Source organism: Heloderma suspectum, chromosome 1 (genome assembly GCF_057233095.1).
Source record: "Heloderma suspectum isolate Gila_16-S chromosome 1, 16-S_ref, whole genome shotgun sequence".
NCBI classification, from domain to species: domain Eukaryota; kingdom Metazoa; phylum Chordata; class Lepidosauria; order Squamata; family Helodermatidae; genus Heloderma; species Heloderma suspectum.
In genome coordinates this window covers 381317055-381344677 of record NC_139458.1, presented here as the reverse complement: position 1 = coordinate 381344677, position 27623 = coordinate 381317055, and the positions used below count along the sequence as shown (strand labels likewise).

General features: G+C 43.6%; 1 protein-coding gene across 5 annotated transcripts in view; it reads left to right on the top strand.

Annotated features, from left to right (window-relative positions):
• Window positions 1–6335: 6335 nt before the first annotated feature.
• The window catches only part of DRC5 (dynein regulatory complex subunit 5), a 36238-nt gene continuing 14950 nt past the window's right edge, over window positions 6336–27623 (top strand). For 2 of the 5 annotated variants that reach the window (XM_084832430.1, XM_084832453.1), the window contains exon 1: window positions 20838–21088. The gene's annotated coding sequence lies outside the window, so the exon portion shown is untranslated. Of the gene's footprint in view, window positions 6471–20837; window positions 21089–27623 lie in introns of those variants that run through there. The other 3 variants (XM_084832446.1, XM_084832459.1, XM_084832437.1) reach the window with 3 other exon arrangements.

The window sequence follows — 27623 nt, the reverse complement described above, 5'->3', positions numbered from 1 at the left end:
AGAAGTTTTGGACTACAATTCCCAGAAGTAATGACTATTGGCCATGCTAGTTGGGGCTGATGGGACTTGAAGTCCAAAACATCTGGAAAGCACCAGGTTGGGGAAGACTGATTTTACATGAAAGAATTGAAGAATTTCAGGGGATGGCAATTACTAGGAATTGTTTTCTTATCCTATGAATTTCTTCCCCATCTATCTTATAAGCCTGAGACATGTGTTGTCATGTGTTGGCTAGATGAAGGCTCCACCATCCTTTGTAAATGGGCTGGAGACTGGCTGTACGTGTGCTGGAGATCTTCGCATACCCCTTTGAGGCAGATACACAATTTGTGAGTTGCAGCAAGGTCTAAGTAGTTTGTTGTGCTGTTTACATAGAAAGAGAATGAGGCAGCATCCTGCTACCCAGTAACCCAGTACAGATCAGGAATGGGCAGCAAGGGGGACAACTGGTCTCGGGTCATCACCAATATAGTGATTCCTAGGTGGGTATTACTTGCCCCCAATAGGCATGTGAGGGACTCATCCTCTATGTACAGTTCACAGCATTGGTGCAGCTTGTCATGATCTCACAGAGCTGAACTGAACAGAAGAGACCAGGTGTCTCCGCAAAATGAACTGGAGCAACTGGCTAGTGCATGCAAGGGCAGCCTCTTCAATGCCAGTCAAATTGTGCTATAGGAAATTGGCTGCATATGTCTGGGCACCCAATCCAATTCATCAGGCAGAGGACGGCCCCAGCTCAAATGCAAGAACAAAGGTACAAGTGTGCACGTTTGCACATGAAAGCACACACCTGGGAACAATTAGAGGTGCTTTCTTGATTGCGGGCATCTGAGTGCACACCCGCGCCTATCTAGCTTTACTGTGCTGTAACTTGAACTTCAAAGGGGAAATTACTGAAATACAAGAGTGAGTTACAATGGAACTAAGGGGTCAGTGTAAGCGAATGGATCCACCAGTGGCAAAGGAATAGAACCAGCAGTACATTTTGATATTGTGATTATATAATACTCTACTTGGACGATAATGATGATGATGATGATGATGATGATGATGATGATGATGATAATACCCCTGTGGTAATTAGAGGTGCCAGTTGCTGATATTCTTCGAGATAATACCAGAATATTGTAATACCAGTCACATTTGTGTACATCAGAGATGAGGAATCTGTGGTCCTTCAGATGTTGTTGGACTACAACTCCCATCATCCATCACCATTGGCTGTGCCGTCTAGAGTAAATAGGAGCTGCAATCTGACAACTGGAGAGCCACACACTCTCCATCCCTGGTGTACATGATATTACTCACTTTCCACTGGAGATACAATATCATCCCATAAACCTCACTATTTATAACTGTTGCAATACCATTATAGTTGTGCACATACTTTTGTGGGGAAGAGGGATGTGTGTTTGTTTTGGTCTCTTGATCAAAGTGCAGCCATATGTTCTGAAGCCAAGGGAAATGTGTATTTCCTGCTTCTGTCTAGCTGTTAGACCCCCCCCCCTTTTTTTTTTTAACCTGTGAGAGATTCTGCAGGAAATTAGTTTATATCCTAGGGACTTGAAATGTGAATATTTAATTGACTCTGGAAATGCTACGAAAGATTTGGGGTGGGTGGGTTAGACATTATGCCACTAGTTTCTCTTGACTTTGTTGCGTTTAAGGCAGAGCTGTTTAGAATGGGCTTTGTCTTTAATATGGCTTAGCAGAAATGTCACCGATGAAGTGCATCAGTGGTGTTTTTGGAACTATGACAAAAGCTTGTCTTTGCTTTTACCTGGAACTGCTGAATCCTGGTTATGGAAGGGTAACTTTTCTGTGTCATGTGCCTTGGCTGAATTCAGTCAACAGTGCTAATACTTGTATTTTAATTCTTAATTTTCCTACATCTAATTCTAATTTCTGTGTCCTTATATCATTATTTATAGCTTGTTTAAAGTTCCCCTGTCATTTTGTCTGGAGTTGTAAATGTGTTTTATATCTGTTCTATGATTTGAAATACTGCTGGGGTTGGTTCCACACTTCGTGTAGATCGGCTGAAATCAGTTGGACTTGCATTAATTGTGACTAACTTAGGTCCCATTGATTTCAATGGGCATAACTAAATCTAGATCCATCCCCTGGTCTTTACAAATGTTAGAGGAGTATTCTCATGGGAACACACATCAGAATAATGACATTTGCTTGCAACTTCCAGATTATGCCTCCCTATTTGGCTTAAAACAAGGGAACTGATGGCAGTACAATATCCTTGGGATTAGGGCTTGATTTAGACCTGGTTTAATCTAAGCCTTAGACACTGTAAAATTTAGGAGAGTATAGCAAGTTTTCTTAAGGGTCTGTCTAGATCTTAGAATGGGTAATGTTGAAACACTGTGGTTTTCCCATTTAAAAATACCAACTGATGTTCTTTGGATTCTACCAGCCTGTGCATCCGTCATTCTACTTTCCATGCCTCAAACTGTACCCAAGACTCTGTGCTGGAAGGATAGGACAAATCAAGAGCTTCGTATATCTTCTTTTCACACGTCGGGGAATTATTTCCACTTGGTTTGGGATTTGCTGCTCTGCTAATTTTGTTGTCTCCTCAGTTACCCATTGTCCCACATTTCCGAACGCATCCCCTTCCCTCCTCCCCATCACTCTTCTCTGTCCACTCCCTTGGGATCCTGGCAGGTACACAAGGAAGCCGATCCATCAACTCAAATATCACTGAGTTTTACAGAGATGCAGAGCTGTCTGACCTTTAGAATGATTTGGTGCTCGGGTTCCCTTCCTTCTCCCTCTCTCCCCCACCCCCCGTGCTGTAACCTTCTACTCTGTGCCCCTGCATTTATTTATAAGAACTATCAATAATTGAGATGCTGCCTGCATGTCTGCCTCTTGTCTCGGCCCCTGCCATTTCCCTATTTCAAGCTGCCTGTTCTGGTTAGTTATGCTTTTAATTTTCTCCCTCTGCCTTGTTAGGAATGTCAGAATCACCCACCTGGAACAAACCAAAGAGTCACCTTTTGCCAAATTAGAGAGCAAGAGCAGCCTCCTTGGCTCACTGACCCACCTTCCTCTGAATTAGGGAATGAATGGGTAGAAAGTTCAGAACAGTTCAAGGTCCCCACAGTAACAGAATATTGGGCATTTCCTCTAGCTTGGCTAAGCACTGATCATGTGAAGCAGATCTATTCACAATATATACCATACATAGGGAGGGGTGTAGGACCTCAGGCCCTGGGGCCAAATTTGGCTCATCAGCAGTCCCAATCCAGCCTGCCTAGGGTCCCAAACTGGCCCTCTGGAGATCCCCAAACCAAGCCCCCTCCTGCTGGCTCCACCACATTTTCCCCAACCACTGAACATTTGGTGGTTTCCTGGCTTTTATATGTTTTTTTCCCCATTCTAAAAGATTGAAATACCTCTCCTATTCAGTGTGGGCTCTGGGATTTTGAGGGCCCTGGGACAAGACACCCTCAATGGCCCCCCTCCATCAGTCTTTCTTCTCATGGCTATTGTTAAGAGCTGCTGTTGCTCTGCATCCTCCTTCTCATCATTGCAACTACTTGCTTGCTTGACAGGCAGAGAGCCAGTGAGGATGTAGGCTGTAGCATTTACTGCTCCTCCTTGTCACCACCACCATTATCTGGGCCAGAGAGGGAGTCAGTGAACAAGCCAGTTGCAATGGTGAAGAGGAGGAGGAAATCCAGGGGGCTCTTGCCAGTGAGCCTTGCTGGGGTGTAGGCCCTCAGCAGGTGCCTGATCACCCCTACCCTTGATGCCAGCCCTGCTCCTGAGGCTTAGTTACTGGGAGTAAGAAATTTAAGGTAAAATATTTTTTGTATTTTCAGTCCCACTCCCCTTTGCCTTCAGCCCTGCCCACCACTGGAATGCCCCGCTCTGCCCCGCCCCGAGCTTCTCTGTAGCAGAATTTGACTCTTGGGCTGAAAAAGGTTCAACACCCATGTGTTATGGCATAAAGCCTAATTTACAGAGATTTATTTATTTATTTAAAATATCTCTTGGTCACCTGTTAGGGCAGGAGCCTTCCCAAGGCAGCATACAACAAAAAAAAAAACATAATAAAAACCAATGCAGTATTAAAAATGGTAAAAACACAATAAAAAAAAAAGCAAGAGCAGTAAACAGTAGACGGCAAGGCTTAGACTTCACTATGTGGGCCTAGGCCAGGTTCTAATCTCTTAGCAGGAGCTCAGTCTCCACCACTCCAGTGATTGTATGACAGTGGCATATTGGCTGCTTCCAGACAAGGTTTTCATGGCGCCATTACCCTGCCTCATTCATGGAATTTTATAGTGGGGTCCAAACTTCAGCATCTTCCACTCATGTTCCTCCCGTGTTTTCTCACTGCTTCTTCCACCATTTTTCTGAATGCAGAAAATCTATTAAGAAGACAGAACTGCTGCACAAAGCCTTATGCTAGTGGTAGGAGCCCTCCATCTGGAAGCACCCATGGATGACCTATAAAAAGTGAGTAAATGAAGCATGGCAATTTCACACTAAATACCTAATGTGCAAGCACTCCCAGGCTCCACTAATAGCGGTAAGGATTAGATATTACGATCCAGTGGCCACTGACCAAACTGTTCACTTCCACCTTCTTTGGAAGAATGCCAAAATATCTCCTGACCCAGGGCCTAAACTACTTTATGCTCAATGACCACTGCAACTCATTCCCCACTGCAATGAGGTAGGACCTCTAGCTAAACTGTAGTAGCTGCTACACTAACAGGGACAATGACCCCATTGGCTCTCATGCTCTGAGCATCCTGCATGACATCAGAGCAGCAAGCAGGCAGCAAGGGAGCCAACAAGGAGCGAACTGGCAATATCATCACAGGACAATGCCTAGAGGAGGGGGAAGCCATGGAAGGGGATAAAAACAGCTTTGCGTAACACTGGGAAAGAACCCTGGGGAAGAAGGATGAGGATAAACTGAGCCTCTTCCTGGCTTTGTGTTAACAGGGCTTAATTCAGCTTAATTTCTTAAATACCTCATGAAATAAATTTCTCTAGGTGTTTTACAATTTAAAACATCATCAGCATTGAAATAAATTGGAATAAAATCAACAATATAAAACTAATACACATACAAACACAGCATAAAATACAATATCATGTGTAAGAGGTAAAAGAACCTTGCAGAGACTAAAATAATAAAACACTAAATGCTAAAATATATTTAAATACTTTAAAAGTCTTTATTATTTATTTGTTTGTTTGTTACATTTCTATACCACCCAGTAGCCGAAGCTCTGTTTAAGGGTGAAGAATACTAACCTCCATCTCTGAGGCTGCCCTAAACATCTGGACAGCTAAACCTTGTGAGTCCTTGGTGGATCACACTCACATTCTTTATACCTATCAAAACACTCCAAATTGCAGGCTTAGGGAAATTAAGAAAAGTAATGAAATTTGCATAAATGCCTTAATATGAATAGCACTGTAGAATCTAGATTTATGAGCTTAGGAATTCTTCTTTGCATAAGGTACAAAACTCAGCCTGCATCTCCCTTCTGGAAGTCATCATGTTTTTGCCTTATTTATCTATCAGTAATTATACCTTAAGATAGGATGAAGAACCTCTTTCAGCCCAGGGGACGAATTCAGTTTCAGAGAAACTCTCAGAAGCTGCATTCCAGTGGTGGGCAGGATGGGAGGCAAAAGGGATGGTGCTAACCCCCCCCCCCCAGCATATTTTAGCTTAAAGCTCTTACTCAGCCTTAGGAGAGGCATTTCAAACTTTTAGAATGGGGAAAAACTGCACAAAAGCTGGGAAACCAACAAATGATCAGTAGTTGGGGGAAAGGGAGTAGAATCAGGGGAGGGGGCATGTCTATCTGGGGAAGCTCAGAAAGCCAAATTAGGACCCCAGGTAGGCTGGGCTGGAATTCCAGGTGAGCTGGATTTGGCCCGTGGGACTGAAGTTCTACACCCCTGCCATAAAGTTTATGGTATGTGATTGGAATAGATCTGCTTCATGGGATCAGGAGTGCTTAGCCAAGGAGCAGACCGTTTACAGCACTACTATTTCTGGCTTAGGGCTTCTTCTTTCACCCTGCCATCCTCAGAAAGGATTAGGGATTCTCCCCAGATCTTTAGTCCCCTGGAGCAGTGCTGCGCACTGCCTGTTAGCTCTGGTGGGGCGGGGGATGCAGGAATAGAGAGCTGGTTAACGCAACAAAAGGAGGTGGATCTGTCACAGACAGTCACTTCGTCAGGACAGTGATATGTAGCTTGCGGGCTCCAGGAGCCTGTCATGATTCCCACCGGCATCCAGCCCTCATCACCCCAACCTTGACTGCCGTTCTCCTTGCCAGGGTAGCGGACAGAGACGCCTTATCTGATCACACGGGGGCTGGAGCTTCTGAATGGATGTTCCTCAGCTGAAGCAGATACAGTTGAGGCATCTCTGGTGACACTCAGCCCCTTATTAACAGCAGTGAAGAGGAGAGGTAAGACCCAACTTGCGATCTAGTTCACAAATGGAATCACTGATGGGGAAGTCCATCGCTCTGGGTCGGAGCAAGTATAGGTTGAAGCAATGCTGAGAAAAGCCACTGGCTTACCAACTGGTTCAGCAAGGAAGTTGCTATCTATGAATGACCTTCTTCCCAGACTCCAATAATAACTTGTTCACGTGGAGAGGCATAAGATCATCTTTGTATCATGTGTATTTCACTCACTACTTAGTAACCTGAATGGTGCCCATGGAGTGCACACGCACATTTGCATTCAATTTCTGCTGTTGGTGCTGTTTTTTGTTTTAAATAGTTTTAAAATTTTTCAATTGTTTTAACTTTTTTATTTTAATTTTTTTTAACTGGTGCCAGTTTTAACTGTAAGTCACCTTGGAGGTCCTAACTGAGCTGAAAGGAAATTCATACATTTACAAATAATAAATAAAGAATAAAACAAACAAATATATTTGGGGGGGCTGAACAAAGTCTTCCATTTCAGACAGTACAACCTCCAGGCAAGTTTGAGTGCACTTTGTTTTGGAACTGAGCACTCATTACACTCCAGCTTGGACTGACCTGGGCTACCAACAGTATGTGTGGGAACAAACTCAAGTGACTGCTATAAAAACAAGAACAATGCCACACTTTTAATCAGAGGATAAATCCACCATTCATGGTCAAGATGTTACTCCAGCTTTATACCACAGTCAATAAGATCCCATGCTGGCCCAAACACATACATGATAGATTTGCTTGCGTCAACATTTATATCCACTTGTCACACCAAGTAAGTAATGCGTTGATTGCTCAATCCAAAGTTCATTGCAAAATATACAAACTTAAAATTTAAAATGCTATTATACAATATCAAAAAATTGCACATAAAGTTAAAACAACAAAACTATAAGATACATATCAAGTCTTTACTAAAGTTAAAATAGGGTGGATATACAACAATAATATAGCGTAAAGGAACCTTTAGTATCATGTCAATCATCTTACATTCATATCTCTGAATCTTTATAACAATTCACACTGATAGCGTCCAAAAACTTTGTTCTACATCTAGTGGCTTTCACTGCAAATACCGCGACCCTCTGTATCACATATGGGTTGGTGGATTGTAATAAATAACTCAATTTCTCCTTTACACCCCTGTATTTCACTTTCTTTAGGAGAGGCTCTAAATAACTTTCTCTTATGTCTCTATATAATTGACACTCAAGTACATAATGAGCTAAGTCCAGGACTAGTTCTCCACAAACACATCTGATCTTCTACTGGTATACCATGAAATCTCCCCCATTTCATCATAGTATTCATCATTTCATCATAGTATCATTCATATCTTAGACTTGTAAAAGCTTTCCATTATTCCGTTTTCATAGGAACTGACAAGTATTTCTCATATTGGTGCAGTTGTTTTGTACTACCTAACCATTTTGCTGTTTCTGATGATGTCGAAGCTCGGATGATGTCAGATATGGGGCGAAGGAGGGGGAAGGGGTGGGGGGAAAGGAATCACATGAAAAAGGGAGTTGTTGTGATCCTTCATTTAAAACGGAAGCAGAAAGCCCCATTTTAAATGCAGGATTTTAGGCTGGTGTAGAGATGCCCTGAGTCTTCCATTATCTTTCATTGATCTCACTCCTCTTCTTGCCGCTTTACCTCTTTTCACGGATGGAACTCAAGCGGGACACAACGGGATAATTTGATAGCTCATTATCTGCGATGTATTTAAAAATAGAACAAAGGACATTTAGTGCAGGAGATGCCTTGGAGGGTCACAGTGGCATGTAAAGAGCCCACAAACTTCCATGAGGGAGCAACCTCAATCGCAGGATAAAAGCTCCATGTGAACAAAGCCAAAGCCAATCAAAAGGCATTGTGCAGCTATTCCATCTTTTCCTCCTTGATTACTTGTGGCAAGAAGGAAGATGGAGGAAGCTGTGAGAAAATACAGGGTGCTTACAAATGCAAGACGAAGTCATTGTGTGAAGCCCCCCCTCCCCCAATTCCATGACCGAGGTAGGGTGCTAGTAAAATTATCACACCGAGTCAAGGTAATTAGTGCAATCCTATGCACATTTAGACTGAAAAAACCCCTATAACTCTCAGCAGTCTCCAGCCAGCCATTCTGACTTGGGAATGCTGCGAGCTGTAGAACCTTTTTCTGTCTACAGGTTCTACAACTCGCAGCATTCCCAAGTCAGAATGGCTGGCTGGAGACTGACTGCTGGGAGTTATAGAGGGTTTTTCTGTCTACGTGCATAGGATTGCACCCTAATACAAAGCCACAAACAGCTCAGGACCCAGGTACTCGAAGGACTGTATTCCCCAATAGCAACCACCCTGGGTTTTAAGTCAGCCAGGGAGGCTTTGCTTGCGGTGCCCTTGGGTAATGTGGCCAATGGGGATACCACACCTGACAGGGCTGGTATCGCCCCATATATGGCACTCTCTTCCAGTAGAAACTTGGCCGTCCCACATATTGTTGTCATTTAGGTGTCAGTTAAAGACCTATTTATTTCTTCAGGCTTGTGCGATATAGGCAAGCATTCTGGGTTTTTAAAAGAATTGATTGGCTGGGTTGATGGTTTTGTTGTACTTTATTATATCTTTTTAAATTTTAGAGATATTTTAATGCTGTTTATGTAGTGTACCGTATCTTATACAGGTTGTCACCTGCCCTGAACAATGTGTGAGGAAGGGTAGGATATAAATAAAATGAACAAATTAATGAATGAACGAATAAATAATAAAATAAGGGCACAATCCTATGCATGTTTAGACAGGGAAAAAACCCTACAACTCCCAGCATGCTGCAGTAAGCATGGCTGTCTGGGAAATGCTGGGAGTTGTAGGGCTTTTTATGTCTAAACATGCATAGGATTGTTCCCTAAAACCCTTATCTGGAAGCAACCTTACTTGAGAGGAAATCCCATTAAAGTAAGTGAATTTATCTCTGAGTGAACACACATAGGACCAGTCTGCAAGAATGTGCAGAGTAGGGTCATACTTTCACAACCCACCCTTTTAAATGTAAAGGTGTCCCCAACCAGTCGTGTCCGACTCTAGGGTGCAGTGCTCATCCCCGTTTCTAAGCCGAAAAGCCAGCGCTGTCCAAAGACGCTTCCGTGGTCATGTGGCCGGCATGACTGAACACCGAGGTGCACGGAACGCTGTTACCTTTCCCGCCGAAGCGGTACCTATTTATCTACTTGCAATTTCTTGCTTTCGAACTGCTAGGTTGGCAGAAGCTGGGACTGAAGACGGGAGCTCACTCCGTCACGCAGCACTCGGGTCTCGAACTGCTGACCTGCCGACCTTCCAGTCTGCAGTTCAGCGTCTTAACCACTAAGCCACCGCGGCCCTCTTTTACCCATATATATTTATTCATAAGCAAGTCCCACAAATTTCAGTGGGGATTTACTTCAAATGAGTAAGTATTCTCAGAACTGCAGATTCCACAGGTTAGGTCAATCTAAGCATCCGGTGCTGATTGACAGAGACATTGGGGGACACATTTGTAGGACTCACCTAGATTCCTACAGGTGTGTGCAAATTGGTCCTGTGTGTCCTCTGCTTTCAAAGCACACTTTTTGCTGACTTATTTGCACTGTGTCTCCTGCTGCTGCTGCACCTTTAAAGGCCACCTTGCCACCTGGGAAGCCCCACTTCCCCTCCTGCAAGGAGAAGCTGCACGCAGAACCAGCAAGAGGCCTCAGTGAGGTAACCCCCTTCCAGGGCTGTTAAGCACCATGCTGTGCAGAACAATTATGAGTAGCAGATGGGATGGCTTCTGTGCTGCCATCTCTCTCTCTTGCTAAAGAGAGGGGAGGAGGGCGGTGGAACCAAATCCCATCTAATTAAGGTTAATTACCATTCATCTCAGCAAACTGTAGGAGACAGAATCCACTTTCCCTCCTGTCTATTAATAGTCACTAGCATACTCACAGATCCTATTGGGATCTAGGCAGAGTGGAAACCACTGGGAGGGTTCAAAGCACAAGATAGGATGGTGCCTCATGTGACTTGCAAGTCTCAGCGGATCAAAGTGTTATAGCCATATTCAGAAGCTATGCTTAAATCCGTTTTTGAATTTCCCAAAGGTATAATGCAGCTGTAAAACTTACATTGGAGTCAGAGTGAATATGTGGGTTTTAAATGGTTCTCTTCTAGGTAGGCTGACCATATTTCCTTGAGACAAAAACGCGATATTGGGATGACAAAAACGGGACGGGGGTTCTTTAATGTCCCCCCAGAGAGTTCCGCTGTAATTAAAAAAATAGCTAACAGCCTGTTGAACCGAAATATGAGTCTGAAAAGTCTGAATCAAACTGAATGTAGGGCAGAAAGAATCTCTATGGGCGGAATGATGGTAGAAATAACAGCAAGACTCACCCTCCTGGCTCCCACACGCTGAATGGGGCTTAGCGACCGCCTCTTGAATTCCCCGCTGCTGCAGACAAGCAAGGGGATGGTGTCTGATTGTCGCTAGCTCAAGAAGCATGGCCGTGACTGGATAAAGTAAATGGAACTTCCGTCACAGTAGTAGTTTTACTGCACGCATTGATTAGCATAGAGCCTCATGATAAATGCGTTCAGTTTTTTACAAAAATTAAAAACGGGACAAAATTGACATTTATATTAAAATGATGAGATGGTCGGGAAATATGAACAAAATGGTACTGTCCCATTTAAAACGGTACGTATGGTCAGCCTACTTCTAGGAATATTGGAAACTGGTGTGTGGAAACCAGTGTGGATGGGACAGATTATTCATGTGTTGAACCAGTCCATACAGCCTGCCACATAATGCAGCTGCAATATAAAGGCAGTTAAAACTTCCAAGCAATTACCATATAATGGTCATATCAGAACAGGCTACCACCACCACTGTATAGGGTGGTCACTTACCTGTTGCCAAAAAAGGGGAAATGAATAATGAAAAGAGGACATAGATTTGTATAATATTTCCATTCACTAATTTATACATATACATGCAAATTTAGAAATTACTATAACTTTAATAAAAATACTATACAGTAGGGAAGAGCATGGCCAGGTGACCTACGTGTCTCTTATGTCTGCTGTTGATGGGCAGCTCCAAGGCCCCTATTCTTCCTTCTTATGGTTCTTTAGCTTTAAATTTGGACTTGGACTGGACAGCCCTTCAGATAGAGAGCACTTTCAAAGAAGACTGGCAGCCCTTCAAATAGAGGACTGCCCTCTGTAAAGCAGGACACATGGCCACCCTACCATTGTAGTATCTACGAAGATCCATAGAATCATAGAATAGTAGGGTTGGAAGGTTCCTACAAGGCCATCAAGTCCAACCCCCTGCTCAAAGCAGGAATAACATGGCTGTTCCTTATAACAAATTGTTAACCATTTTTAAAAGTTATGCATTCAGAAATACATTATCATTTACTTTAAAACAAAACATCCAGATGAAAAACTGGCAAAAAGCTTAAACATATTTATACAGATAAGCCAAAAATATTTACTGGGTGGCTATGGCCCTCAGCTGAGGGTTGTGTGCCCCCACTGACTTTTTAGGAAAAGGCAGCAGAAAGGAGGAGCTCAGAAAGATCAGAGAAAAGAAGCTTTCTTCAGTGGTAAGCAGGGAAATTCAATCAATGATCGGAGATAAAAGCAGTTTAGGATGCAATCCTATGTTTGTTTAGATAGAAAAAAGCCCTACGAGCATGGCTGTTTGGGGAATGCTGGGAGTTATAGGACTTTTTCTGTCTAAACATGCATAGGATTTTGCCCTTAAAGACCTTGCTGGGTATTTAAAGTTTAAATACCTTTAAATGTTAGATGTTACAATTAAGGGTGCAATCCTATGCATGTTTAGACAGAAAAAAATCCCACAACTCCCAGCATCCCTTCAGCCATCCATGCTTACTGCAGCATGCTGGGAATTGTAGGACTTTTTTCTGTCTAAACATGCATAGGGTTGTGCCCTCAGCTGAACTTGGCATGTCTAAAAGCTGTCGCATTGGGGCATACTCTGAGCAGACTTGCACAGAATTGAGCTGTACTTTAAAGTATGGCTGGTGGTAGAATGACAAAATTAATAAGAATGGCATTTGTGCATGCATGTATGCATGACACACGTGTGCAAATGCATGCACATGTGCTGCCCCTGGCCCCCCAGCATACCCCAGTAACCCACAGGGTTGTACATGCTCACATGAAAGTAAGGGCAGAGCCTGGGCTGACCTAAGACATTTTGCTGCCTGAGGAAATGCCCTGCCACCTCAAAATCAAGGTACCCATAGTAAAAAAAAAATACAATATTGTCCAAGCTGAGATTACTTCAGGTTACCTGCCTGACTTGGGCAGGGATAAGAAGGCATCCTTTTCCATCAGCAGCATCTTTGGAGAGTTATTTTACAACCAAGGGACAATATTCTTTAAAAAGCAAAGATCTGCTGCTGCACAGTAATGTAGCAAATTCAAAGCAAAAGTTCATTCTGTGACTATTTATGTGGCTGCATTATCTCATTATATATGCAACTCTGCCTCCGGTCTGCTTCCCAGGACTATGTCCAGTCTTGTTTCCAGTATGCCAAGTGATGAGGCTCTCCCCATTCTCTGGAGACAGTTTGCATTAATTGGAGTTTTGTGTAAGGAACGTGTTCTGGATATTAGGACAATTTTTCCTCTTTCCTAATTTCGTGTCACTTAAAAATTGGGAATAAGACCACACAAGCACATCCTTATGTATTTTATTTAAAATATTTTTATTCCACTGCTACCCCTAGTTATCATTATTTTATTGTTTAGTTAGGCTGCAATCCTCAGAACATAAGAACTGTGCTGGATCAGAACAAGGATCCATCTAGTCCAGCATTCTGTTCACTCGGTGGCCAACCAGCTGCCCTTGGGAAGCCCACAAGCAGGACATGAGCGCAACAGCACCCTCCCACTTGTGTTCCTCCAACAACTGGTGAACATAGACATACTGTCTCTGGTACTGCAGGTAACATATAGCCATTATGGCTAGTACCCATTGATAGCCTTCTCCTTCAGGAATTTGTCCAATCCCCCTTTAAAGCCATCCAAATTGGTGGCCATCACGACATCGTGTGGTAGTGAATTCCATAGTTTGTCTATGGAATCCTAAGATTTTTTAATAGCTCTCATATAAGCTTGTCCTTTTTTGTTAAGGTTTTCAGGGAAGGCAGTACTCCATCTCCCACCAACAGTAGAGGCAAACTCTTTGGGATGCTAGCCAGGACCTTTTCAGTAGCTTCACCCTCTTGGTTTGTTTGGTCACCTCTCTTGGAGTGTACTTCCACCGGCTGTTTTTAATTCTGTCCATCGTCTGACCTGTTAGGTTAAGAAATGTTAGAGCTGCCTCTTGTTTTTAAAAGATGCTTATTTACTGTTCCCTGTCTCTTTTCTTATGTTTTAAACTTTTTATGATGTGCTTTTTGGTTGCTTCCAATATGCTGTGAGCTGCCCTGAATGTTCTTATTAGAATAGAAAGGTTGGGATATAAATACCCTTAATGCATAACTAAATACATAGCAAAGACTTTACTTATTTGGGACTTGAATCCTAAAAATAAGTCAACAAAGCAGCTTGCAGGTGGGAGACACCTGGGACTCCACAATGTGGGAGTTTAATTTTGAGTCTTTGCCGGCCCCTTGAAGACAAAGGAAGAGGTCATCAACAAAGGTATTTTTATGGGGAGTGGACAACTCCCAGAGAGGGATTAGAAATTAAATTTGACCAATCAGTAGCCTGAAATTACCTGTTAATATGTTGTCCAGGTGATTTTCCCATGCTGTCATTTAACAGAAACCTGAGTCATGCAGGAGTCAAGCCTCAGATGTGATGTAATGCAAAGATTGGTACCTACAGAAGTGTGGGCATGTCTTTTGTTCAGAGACATGTTCTTGCAGGGAGAGGGGGAAAGGCTGGATTTGTCACAACTTACGATTATTTTTTCCATGCGGTATGGGCTGCTTCATGGTCCTCTCTTCTGTTTCCTTTTTTGCAGCAGCATAGACGGTACAGATGTTCCCTAATTCAGTTATGGTACACTGCATCAGGTTGTTCTGTCTCTTTATTCAAGTTGCATTTCTGACTGTTACTTATGCTGCCTTTTTTGCTTAAAGAAAAGTTGTCAAAGAGATTAGGCCAAAAATACGACCTTCCATACCTTCCGATGGCTCTACTTTGCTGGAGAATGTCTTGTGGCATTTGCATCTCTTTCTCACTCTCTCTCCAAAGTTTTTTTCCCCATGATACATCTGAGTAATTAAAAGTGCCTCGCTGCTCATTTTTGCAGAATGAACCTTGGATAATAAGTTTATCCATGCTGTTTATACATGCTGAGGCTCAGTCACCCAAGTTCTTATGCTCCCCTGGTTATCCTGCTGAATTCAAACATCCTGGTCAATTTCATTGGTATAAATTAAGATCAGCTGAGAGACAGCTTCAGAGACAAATAACTATTTTTACACTGCTTTTAGGTTTCTAGCAACTTGGTATCCCATAGCCCAGAGAGAAGAAAGTAAAGTTTTTAATATTCAGGCCCAGATTATCCAAAACATCTGGGTGATGGAATGTGTGCAGCCCCACTAGCAGCAGCACAAGCCCTTTTATATATGTAAGGTGAGCAGACTTTAGGCTTTTTAAGAGCTACTTTTTTTGTTTTTGTTTTTGTTTTACTAGAAACTCGAGATCCACCAACCAGAGCCTGGTGCAAAAGACATAGGGTCATATCCGAAGTTTGTCCTACTTAGGGTAGACTCACTGAAATAAATGGGATATAAGTTAAACTAACATTGGATACAACCCATATACTTAGAATTGGATCATTCTGAGCCCAGGAGTTTGTTTCACATAACAGATTTGAGCGGAGCTCACAGTCCTTCCATTCAAAAGTCCACTCCTGGTTTCCCCATGCCTTCTTAGTTTCAGCAGTATGAGGTTTTAGGAAGGGGAAGCAGCAAGGATGTAGGACATTTTCTTGGTGGCTGTTAGGTTTACACATCTTTGTTGTTCAGTCGTTCAGTCATGTCCGACTCTTCGTGACCCCATGGACCATAGCACGCCAGGCCTTCCTGTCCTCCGCTCTCTCCCAAAGTGTTTTTGTTGTTGTTTATTCGGTCAGTCGCTTCCGACTCTTCGTGAATTCATGGACCAGCCCATGCCAGAGCTTCCTGTTGGCCGTCGCCACCCCCAGCTCCCCTAAGGTCAAGTCCGTCACCTCCAGAATATCATCCATCCATCTTGCCCTTGGTTGGCCCCTTTTCCTTTTGCCTTCCACTTCCCCTAGCATCATCATCTTCTCATGATGTGGCCAAAGTACTTCAGTTTTGCCTTTAATATCATTCCCTCAAGTGAGCAGTCTGGCTTTATTTCCTGGAGTATGGACTGGTTTGATCTTCTTGCAGTCCGAGGCACTCTCAGAATTTTCCTCCAGCACCACAGTTCAAAAGCATCTATCTTCCTTCACTCAGCCTTCCTTATGCTCCAACTCTCGCACCCATAGGTGCTCAAGTCCATATTCATTGCATCCGTGATGCTATCTAGCCATCTCATCCTCTGCCGTCCCCTTCTCCTTTTGCCTTCAATCTTTCCTAGCATCAGGGTCTTTTCCAGTGACTTTTCTCTTCACATTAGGTGGCCAAATATTTGAGCTTCAGCTTCAGTATCTGTCCTTCCAAGGAGCAGTCAGGGTTGATTTCCTTTAGGACTGACTGATTTGACCTCCTTGCAGTCCAGGGGACTCGTAAGAGTCTTCTCCAGCACCACAGTTCGAAAGCATCGATTCTTCGGCACTCAGCCTTCCTTATAGTCCAGCTCTCACAGCCATATGTTGCTACTGGGAAAACCATAGCTTTGATTATATGGACCTTTGTTGGCAAGGTGATGTCTCTGCTTCTTACTATGCTGTCAAGGTTTGCCATAGCTTTCCTCCCAAGGAGCAAGCGTCTTTTAATTTCATGGCTACAGTCACTGTCTGTGGTGAACTTGGAGCCCAAGAAAATAAAATCTGTCACAGCTTCCATTTCTTCCCCTTCGATATGCCAGGAAGTGATGGGGCCAGATGCCATGATCTTAGTTTTGTTAATGTTGAGTTTCAAACCAGCTTTTGCACTCTCCACTTTCACCCTCAACAAGAGGCTCTTTAGATCCTCTTTGCTTTCTGCCATGAGGGTGGTATCGTCTGCGTATCTGAGGTTGTTGATAATTCTCCCGGCAATCTTAATTCTGACCTGTGATTCATCCAACCCAGCGTTTCTCATGATGTACTCTGCATATAAGTTAAATAAGCAGGGTGACAATATGCAGCCTTGTCGTACTCCTTTCCCAATTTTGAACCAATCGGTTGTTCCATGTCCACTTCTTATTATTGCTTCTTGACCCTTGTACAGGTTTCTCAGGAGACAGGTAAGGTGGTCTGGTACTCCCATCTCTTTAAGAATTTGCCACAGTTTGTTGTGATCCACACAACCAAAGGCTTAAGTGTAGTTGATGAACACATCTACCCCATGTAATTGCAGAGAAGAATCTAAAAATGGAGTTGCTGGTTAAGTGTATGGCTGTGACTGCCACAAATTATAGTATTTGATGTTCAGCATATTATTCAAGGCATCCAAGAGCTCTAACCTTTTAAAAAAAGTTGAAAATCTATGCAAATACAAACAATAAAAGAATTGTGACAACAAAAAAATTCAAACATTAAATGTTATGGCATTATAGAAGCCCTTTATACACCTCCTAACCTCTTAAAGTGCACATTTCTAAATACTAAGCAACATTTACCAAGGAGAGATAGGAATGGACTATCTTTTTACATGGGACTTGTTTTCAGTTGCAAGGCTGAGTCTGGAACATGTGAAGTAATAATGCAGAAATACCTTTCAGCATACACAGAGTGACTGTCTTTCACTAATCATGATATACAACGAGCCCCAGGGATGAGAGGAATGATTTCCAGGTCAGAGAGAACCAAGACATCCAGGCAGACTTGAACCAGGGAACCTCTCATTAAAGTTTAAACTGTAACAAACATCCTCTTTGGATATATATGTTATTTATTTAAAGTTCTTTATCCCACTCCTCAGCTAAAAGGGCTCCCAAAGTGATCAGTAAAAGAAGACAGTCCCTGCCCACAGGCTTACAATCTAAAAAGACACGACACACAAGGAAAAAGGGGATGAGAAGTGGAGAGGAAATATACAGTGACCTTTTTTCAAGGGTTGTATATCCTTTGCTTGTAGATGTTTGCTCAGTGAGCACTAATGGTGTTGGTAGTTAGCAGCAATTGCACATACCCCATCTAGGGTGCTTCCACACAGGACAAAGTTTTCTAGTGCTAACCTGTCATTGCTTTTTCACTTTGTGCAGCATCTTCCACGCTACAGAAAGCATTGTCATCCTTTCAATGTTTTTTGCTGCTTATATCCCATCATATCCTGCCCACATTAGTGAGCAGAACATGATGGGATGTAGCAGGACTTCACCTTGATTGTCCCTCCTCTCTTCCCACCCACTGCAAAGTTCTTCCTTTCTGGGCATGCTTAGGTACACTTCTGTGTGCCTGCGTGCACACTTTTTGGTGTTGCTTTACCAGTATGCTTGCACAATTGTGAAATATTAAAATTTTGCGCTAGTTTAGTGGGGGCTGAATCAGTTTGGCAGCTTGGAATAAAGCCAGTGAAGAAAAATAACTCCAAGTTTTGTAGCAAGCTGTCAGAAGCACCTTTAGTGGCTACTAATGCACACTGTTTACTGTGAGGGTCTTGATGCTGCTTTAAAGACCAGCACTGTGTCTGCATTCTTGCTGTTTGCCAATACTCGACGTGGGTATTTGTATTTAAAAAAACTGCATAAGCCTCCGCTACTGCCTCCTCATAAGACAACTTATACAGTAACAAGTTGTTCCTGAAACTTCCGTTCACTGCAGGAAATGGGACCCATAGAATGCTGTGACGGATGCATATTCTGTGCTGCTGTACCTATAAAAGGAGCACCTTTTATCAAGTCAGGCTGATACACCAACTGTGACCCTATCTGGGTCAGACTATTTGCTACAGAGATCCACACTCTGGTAACTTCCCATTTGCATCACTGCAATGAGTTACATATCGGGCTGCTTTTGAAAAAGGTCCAGAACCTTCAGTCAGTGTACTTTGACTAGGCTTTTATTGCACAATCGCCACACCTCATTCATGAAATTTTACAGAGGGTCCAGATGACATCATCTTCCATTCTTAACCCTCCCATGTTTTCCCATTGCTTCTGCTGTCCTTTTTCTTAACAGAGAAAATGTGTTAAGGAGAAAAAGATGGGATTGCTGCTCAATGCCTCCTAATTTGTAGCACTAGGAGCCCTCTGTCTGGAAGCATGCTTAGTTCAAAATAGGACAGTGAAGTTGTTAACTGAGATGGGCTAATATGACAATTATTATTACAGTGCTTTGCCATCTGCACTGCCTTCCAGTCCATTTCTGGGCCTAGTTCAAAATGATAGTATTTAAAGGCCTAAATAGCTTGGGGCCAACTTACTTGATGGATCATCTCTTCCCATATATACCTGTCTGGAGCTTAAGATAATCTTCTGAGGCTCTTTGGGCATTCCTGCCAAATGATCTGCAACAGGAGGAAACTAAGGAGGGGGCCTTTTTGTCATGGCACCTCAGTTGTGGAATGCCCTTCCCAGAGTGGGGTACCTGAAGACTCCATTGTAGTCTTTTCAGTGCCAGATGAAGACCCCTTTTTAAAATTTTCCCAAGCATTTCAACTTAAAACCTTTTAGTGTTTTTTAAATTCTTTGCACTAATATTATCTTATTCTGTTGGCTTGATTCTGTTGCTGATTTTACTCTTTTCCATGGTTCTATTTTACTTTTTATCGTTTTACAGTTTTTCCTGTAAACTGCCCAAAGAACCTTGGTTATTGGGTGGTTTATAAATATTGTAAATAAATATCGCTAAAAGATCCATTGCAGATGTTCTAAATGCACAGCTGGAGGCCTTCCAACAGACTGCATCCTACATGAGGTGAAATACCATAGCAAAGCTTGCTATGTTGTATCCCTACATCAGGGGTGTGTGTGTGTGTATGAGTGGCCTGCAACAAGAGAACCTAGCAGTGAGCCATAACAACACACCTATGTACATTTTGACAAATGCAGATAAGAGCGGCTCTAGCTGCTGCTTTGGTGAAGATAATAACCCATTTGGGATGGATATGCTAATCTGCTGCTCAGTGATGAAGCCAGGGTCCATCAGCCCAGAAAGCAACGGATGAAGTGGGTGGCGGCAAGCAGGCCTGATACCAGCACCTGGGCTGGTGGCCCACCAGGGCTGATGCTGGTCCCCGCAGCATCCTTTCTTATTTTTTTTAAAAAAATATTTTATAGTTAAGAGGGTAGCCAGCTGTGGATGACCATGGTTACAGATGCTCATCTTATTATTTTTTACTTTAAAACATATTATCCCTTTCTATAATAAGATGATACTTATTCTGAAGTAAATGTGTTTAGCATCAAAATAGCAGAAGCAAACGCCATTTTATCATGATGGTGCCATGATTTAAGTGAGTATACATCTGAAACGGCACATGCTAAAAGTATTTTTCTTTTGTTAAATCCGGGTTGACAAACTGTCTTTTGTTTTGCCATATCAGGAACGTAGAAGCAGTGGTAAAGCATGCAATGGTGATGTGCGCGCATGGTTGCTGAGGAGGTGGGCAGTGAACTGAAATGTTAATTGTGTGCTTCACAACTTAAGTAATGCACACGACTGTCGAGAGCCACCCAACCACGTAAGACCATTAAGTCCAGGGTCTGAAATTATCTAGTTACACCTCTGCTGCTGCCCAATCCTACGCAAGTTTACTTCCCAGTATGCGCATTGAGTGATTTGCAACCTTAGAGACACAAGGACTCTCTAGTGTTCCTAACCTAGAGCAGGTGCATGAATGGACGGGAGGGCGCAGGCCGCTGCCTGTAAGCCGCAGGGCAAAACAAAAACCTGGGCGAGGAACGCGTGATTCTTATCCTCGCGCGCCCGATGACCCCGCTTAGTGCGGGATCACACGAACAAGAAGGCAAAGCAGCACAGCCCCAAAGCGGTGCCCAAGCACCCAAGCCTTAGAGGCGGGCGCTTAACGCACCCTCCAATCGGGAGGCAGGAGCCCTGGTTCCCTTTTATGGAGATAGGCGAGAGGAAACGCCGGAGGCCCAGGCTTCTGTCTGTATTGTCTCGCGACGGTTGCTTCCAATGTAAGGAGCGATACGGCCGTAAGCCCCGCCCCTGGGCGTGTCTTCTCGCCCATTTCCCAAAAGGAAATGGGCGGCTCCCGGCCGCTGCTTGGAGCCTGCACTGAGATCCTGCCCCTAGGGGGCGGCGCTGCTCTGCTCCGCCCAGCCCTTGCCGACGCTTCTCGTCCCCCTAGCAACAGACCCTGCGGCCTTGGCAGCCAAGCGGGCTAACGCGGCCTGAGGCGGCGTGTGTCGGGGCTACTCGGTGAGGGGACCGAGACTTTCGGGCCAGCGGAGTGTGTATGCGCGTAGGTGGCCGCTGGAGTTTAAGGGCGTCGTCCGTGAAAGGGCAACGGCGGTTGAATACAGTGGTCAGTGAAGGGAGTCCCTAAAAAAGCAACCACAAGAAGGTCGGAGGCAGCCCATAAGCGCCTTCCCCCCCCCCCGTTCTCTTCTTAAAAACAAATGTTTTGCGGATTGTAATACGGGAAATAGAGGGGTCCCTTTTATGTCAGAGGCAAGTAGTCACCACGAGCAGCTGTACCGCCACAACTGCAAGTTCCCGTCGTTGCACGGGGTGTTATTTATTACCTTGGAGTAGTCGCCAACTCCTGGAGCATCTCTACACCAGCCTAAAATCCCGCATTTAAAACAAGGCTGCTTCCTGTTTAAATGCAGTTTCACCACGCGCTCCCTTTACCCCCGCTTCCCCCCTTATCTGAGTCTTCCATATGTTTCATTATAGCCGGATAAACGCCGCTGTTCTTTGCTCATTCAGTGGAGGCTGGTTGCTCTGATTTCAGTGGGGCTCTAAATGCATTCTCGGTTTCAGTCAGAAACAGCCAGAAGTCTAAAGGAGCTATCCGAGGTGCTGAACTCTATCCCCAAATGGGTTCAGCACCTTAGCTAGGTCCTTGAGAGTTCTGGCTGGTTCTGACTGAAACCCAGAATGGATGCACAGCCCCACCGAAATCAGAGCCACCAGTCTCTACTGCATTTACTTCTGGCTGGAACATCTGCTTCTTCCACAAGCCCTCACTGAGAGAGGCTAGGAAAAGTCCATCTTTTATCCACCCTGATTGTGAGTATGCTGGGACGGTTATTGGTATATATTAAGGGTACCTTTACACGAGCTGCCATCACCAGAGTTCAATTACTGTTGGGTACGTAAAGGGGAGGGAAGGGGAACCTTCTCAGCAAACATTTTAAATATTGCTGAAGACTGACTGGTGCAGTGGTTAGAGTGTAGGACTGGGGCTAGAGAGACCTGAGTTCAAGTCCTCACTGGGTGACTTTGGACCAGTCATTGACTCCCAGCCTAACCTACTTCGCAGGGTTGTTGTGAGGATAAAATGGACGCCCCCTTGGGTTCCTTGGAGGAAAAGGCAGGATATAAATGTAACAAATAAATACATTAAGGTGGGCATGAGGGGAAATACTTTGGGACGCACTGTCAGCTGAGAGCTTTTAGATAATAGAGTGTGGCATGTGGAGTGGGTGGAAGCTGTGAGAACCTGTTTGAACAAAATACCCCCACACACACACACTTTCTGGCTAGGAATGATGGGAGTTGCAATCCAACACCTCTGCAGAGCAACAACTTGGGGAAGGCTGTCCTAAAGTCTCAGGAGCCACTGAAGCAAGCTTTTGCAGTCTTCTGAGAAATGGGGAGGAGGAGCTTCCAGAGCTCTGGGATATTTGTGGTATAGATGCTATGGAGGAAAGCTGGAATGTGGTAGGTGTCCAGGGTTGCACTGAAGTTTCCAATACCAGGATGATGTGTCACTGACAAACATAGTAAGAGAGGTAGAATGCAGGTAGGTTTTCATTTTTATCATCAGCCCCATAAGTTATAGCAGATGGATATTCCACCATCACAATCACTATTGCTTATCAATTCTTCTGGGCATGGCAGTACTAAATTGGGTTATTTATTTATTTCTATACTGCCCAATAGCCGAAGCTCTGATTGCACCTGCTTTGAATTTTTTTAATCTGTTTTTCTTTTGGTTTGATCATTTTCTCTTTTGCAGTATGGATATTCAGTGCTTGAATTGCGGAGAGGGTAGATGGAGAGCCCTTAATGCAATCCACAAGCCCAACCTTCACATGCTCCCCAAATTTAGCCAAGTCATGTCTCCCCCAACCTTCTAAAAATATAAGCTAAGCTCTCACAAAAAGTCCTGACAAAAAGTAAGCCCCCCAACTGTACTTTGAAAACTGTTTGTATTGTTGAATGTTGCATTCAGTGGTATATTCGTACTGACTGTTTCACTGGCAACAAATATGAGTGTATTGGTGAGATTGCGGTTGTCTCTCTTTAGTGGCCATTAAACATTTGAAAACTGACATGGATTAACCTTGATGCTGTTTCATAAACTATCGCTGCACTGTTAGAAAATATATTCTATCCATTCTACTGGACACTGGGTTATATCCAGAAGCAGAAGCCCTTTTCCTGTGAGCAGATCTTATTTCTGAAATCAAAGAGAGGGTTGAATGGAAAAGGCTCAAATGTTAAAAAGTAGCTTAAAAATGAAGCCATGAGATGCATAAGGAGCCTGTCTTGACACGGATGGAAAAAATTCAGTGTTTTTTTCTTACTAATTTTATGATTAAATCTATGGCCTGTTAATATGCATGTAAATTATATAAATTGGGAATTTACTATGTTTTGGGATTTCATCACATCTCTTTTAACAGTGCCTTTATGGTGCAGATGATTTAGGTACAGAGTGAGTGGAAAGTTGCATGTATAATGTTTATTTCTTACTTTCTGCTTAACAGTATATCAGTGTTCTGTTTGATGGAAAATGTCAGAAAAGTACATGTATTCTACTCCTGCCTACCATTTACTTCAGCAGCTATGTTTTCAGTCAAACTTCACTGAATGATCTGTGATGATGAACACTGGTGCTACCAGGGCTGGACCTCTGGGTGATGGTCTGAGGCTCCACTGTTCACTCCACTGAGGCTCTCAAATGCAGTTGCCATATCTTTTTTTCCTTCTTTTTTAACTTTCAGAAGAACTCAGGTGCACTGCAGAGGAAGCTGCAGTGCACTTAGCATCTTAATTTCTCCAGAAGCCTTCTAGGTGGCCACATGTGGGCCCAGACTCTCTGGGGAAATCAAGATGCCAGGTATGATTAGGGATGTATGAGAACTTCGTTTCAGTTTGCAAATCATTGGAACATGCACATTAAAAAAAAAGTTTGCACATTCCTGAACTTATGATCATGTTCCAAAATGTATTTTTTGGAAATGTGCACTTTGAAACATGCATTTATTAACAAATAGGCATTTTTATGCTTTAGACGATGGGGGGAAGTGCACACTTTTGAAAATGTGCACAGAAATGCACACTTTTCCTTATTTAAATGCACACTTTTCCTGTTGGAATGAACTGAAGAAAGATCACAAACAAAATGGGAGTGAGCCGAACTGAGCTTCAAAATAAGTATGGAGACTTTTAGCGAGCTTGAACATCCTGGTTCTCCCATCCTTTGGTGGGACTGCAGCTTTTCTCTACAGTGCCCCCAAATTCTTCTGAAACTAGAAGAAAGGAAGAAAAAAGGAAAGGAAAGAATGAATGAATGAATGAAAGAAAAGGTGTTCCCCGGCAACTCATACCCACTGGGGGTGGAGAGAAAAACCAAAAAGAGACAGCGCACCACGGGGGGAGGGAGAGAGACAGAGAGAGGGAGAGAGAAAACACACATGCCAGGGGAAAGAGCAGAGAGAGAGACTGCACATGGGGGGTGAGGGGAGAGAAACCAGGGTGGCAGAGCACCCAGAAGTATGCAAGGCTCCCCTGGAGGACAGGGCTTCTTTCCCCAACCCTAGGACTTCTTCAACCCTAGCAGCACCACTGATTATGAGTGAATACAGAAGGCCATTTCTTAAATTGTTACATATTGCAGCAAGCGTCTACTTGGTAAGATAGTCATTTGTACTGTGAGATAAGGAGAATTTTACAGTATTTCCATACTTGAATCTGAAATCTAGGGAAATGGGAGTGATAAGCTCTTCACAGTTTGGCGGAACATATAGACAATCAGTTTACTAAGTGGTTATATATACAGTGTGGTAAGTTATAGCTTGGTAAACAGTTGTCTGTTCACCCATGATTACAGATGAATGTGAACCATAGTACAAGGGGATTTATGTCTGTACTGACAGAATAAGAAAATCAAGAAATAGAGCACAAATAGTGATATGTGATTACCACATCAGGAGTTTCTGTGAATTGATTCAGTGTGATAAATGACTCACTGCAAGACTTGGCACCTTACAGCTCCCCAAGCATTTGATCATAAAGTTGATTCAAACACATTGTGGAATAGTTATCACACCATAGCAACCTTGTTCTGCTACATTTGTGATCACACTGAATGCTCAGTCAGGACAGAGACACACATGCTTTATAAAAACGAAAATAAGTTTTAGAAGTGTGTCCAGGTTTCGCCCTAGATTTCAAAAAGAACTTCTAACAGAGCAACACTTGGAATAGTTGGGAATCGCTAACGTTTATTATGTTTTTTAAAAAGTAAAGGTATAACTTGGCTAATTTGTCCATAACATGGCCCTAAGGGATAAATAATCATAACTAGTACTGACCATCAAATGAATACACACCAGTTTGACTAGGATGAAAAGAGAGCACTGGAATTCTCAATGTATTTTACCAAGTGCCTCTTTAAAGATTCAGAGTCTGCCTTTCTGCCAAGTAATAGAAACCTACCTCCTGCTGCAGTGCACACAGCTCAGATCTCCTGTTTTCATGACTTCCAAACTCTTAACACTAACTCAGATTTGTGGTGCTGTAGGAGAAAGTGACGGTTGTCTTTGACCTCATATTACTCTTGATATGGTCTGGTGTTTCCTTTCAGCAACCCTGTTTTATGTTATAGATGACCGACCAACTTCACTAGAATATTCTAATTTATTTTGTAGACTCATAGAATCCTAAGGCTGGAAGGGTCCATAAGGCCCAACTGCCCATTCCAAAGCGGCCCATAGATTATATTATTTATTGATTGATTGATTTGATTTGTACCCCGCATTTATATCAAAAGTGGCACTCAAAGCAGCTTACAATCATTGATAAAAACAACAATAAGAAAATATATTAAAACACAACAACAACAGAGTAAAAACAGCATCCAGCTCAGCAGACCTGCCCACTTGAATAAAGTTGTTTGTGATTGCCGGTGGAAGGACAGCAGAAAGGGAACAAACCTAGCCGCTCTTGGCAAGGAGTTCCACAGCCAGAGAGTAGCCACCAAGAAGGCCCTGTTTTGTGTTTGCCACCAAACCTGCCTCTGAAGGTAGCGGTCTCAAAAGAAGGGCCTTTCCCAAAGATCTTGAGAACTGGGCAGGCTTGTATGGGAGAAGGTGGTGTTTTAGGTAACCTGGTCCCAAGCTGTATAAGGCTTTATAGGTCATAACCAGGACTTTGAATTCCGCCTGGAAATAGCCTGGTAGCCAGTGAAGCTGTTGTAACAAGAGTTCCCTGTAACCAGCCCTTGTCAATAGTCTGGCTGCAGCATTCTAGACTAGCTGAAGTTTCTGAACTGTTTTTGGAGGCAGCCCCATTTAGAGCACATCACAGTAGTCCAAATGGGATGTAACTAAGGCATGTGTGACTGTGGCCAGATCAAACATCTCTAGAAATGGGTGCAGTTGGCACACTCGCCTCAGCTGTGCAAATACACTCTTGGCTGCTGCTGAAACCTGAGCATCCAGGTTCAAGGCCGAGTCCAGAAGTACACCCAGACTGTAAGCCTGAATCTTCAGGGGGGAGTGTAACCCCATCCAGCACAGGTTGAGGCCCCATTCCCTGATCTGCCGTTTAACTAACCAGGAGCACCTCTGTCTTGTCTGGATTAAGCTTCAATTTGTTTGCCCTTATCCAGTCCATTACTGACATCAGACTGATTTAGAACTAGAACAGCTTCCCTGCATTTGGATGGAAGAGAGAGATAGAGTTGGGTGTCATCAGCATTCTGGTGGCACCAAATCCCCGAAATCCAGATAATCTCTCCCAGTGGTTTAATGTATATGTTAAATAGTGTGTGTGTTTGCGGGGGGAGGATGGAACCCTGAGGGACACCATAGGCCAACTGCCACAGTGTTGAACAGGACCCCCCCCCCCGAACCACCTTCTGAGATTGCCCCTCCAACAAGGACCGGAGCCACCATATACCAGTGCCTCCCAATCCTGTCTCAGACAGATCCCTCAGAAGGATACCATGGTTGATGGTATCAAAAGCTGCCAAGAGGTCTAGCAAAACCAACAGGGACACACTCCCCTTGTCCAGTTCCCAGCGTAAATCATCTGCCAAGGTGACCAAAGCAGTCTCTGTCTCATAACCAGGCCTGAAGCCAGATTGAAATGGATCTAGATAATCTGCACCATCCAGAAATCCCTGGAGCTGAGAAGCCATAACACGCTCCAGCACCATGCCCAAGAATGGAATATTAGAGACTGGCTGGAAATTATCTAATACACTGGGGTTCAGGGAGGGTTTAAAAAAAAACAAAACCCAAGTTCTTACCACTGCCTCTTTTAGGCAAGATGGAACCACACCTTGCCATAAAGAGGCATTCGCTACTGCCCTTACCTACTCAGCCAGTTCCTCCCCCCTCCTGGTTGCTTTTATAAGCCAGGAAGGGCATGGTTCCAGTACACAAGTGGTAAGCCTCGCTTCTCCAAAGATCCTGTCCACATCCTGGGGCTGTACAAATTGAAAAGTATCCATTGTAACTGATCAAGTGCCTCTCCCAGCATGAAACTACTCATGTACTATGCTCATCATCTAAGGCCCTTCTCCAGATGCCTCCACTGAAGGAGGCTTGGAAGTGGCAATAACGGAGAGGGCCTTTTTGGTGTTGGCCTCCCGATTA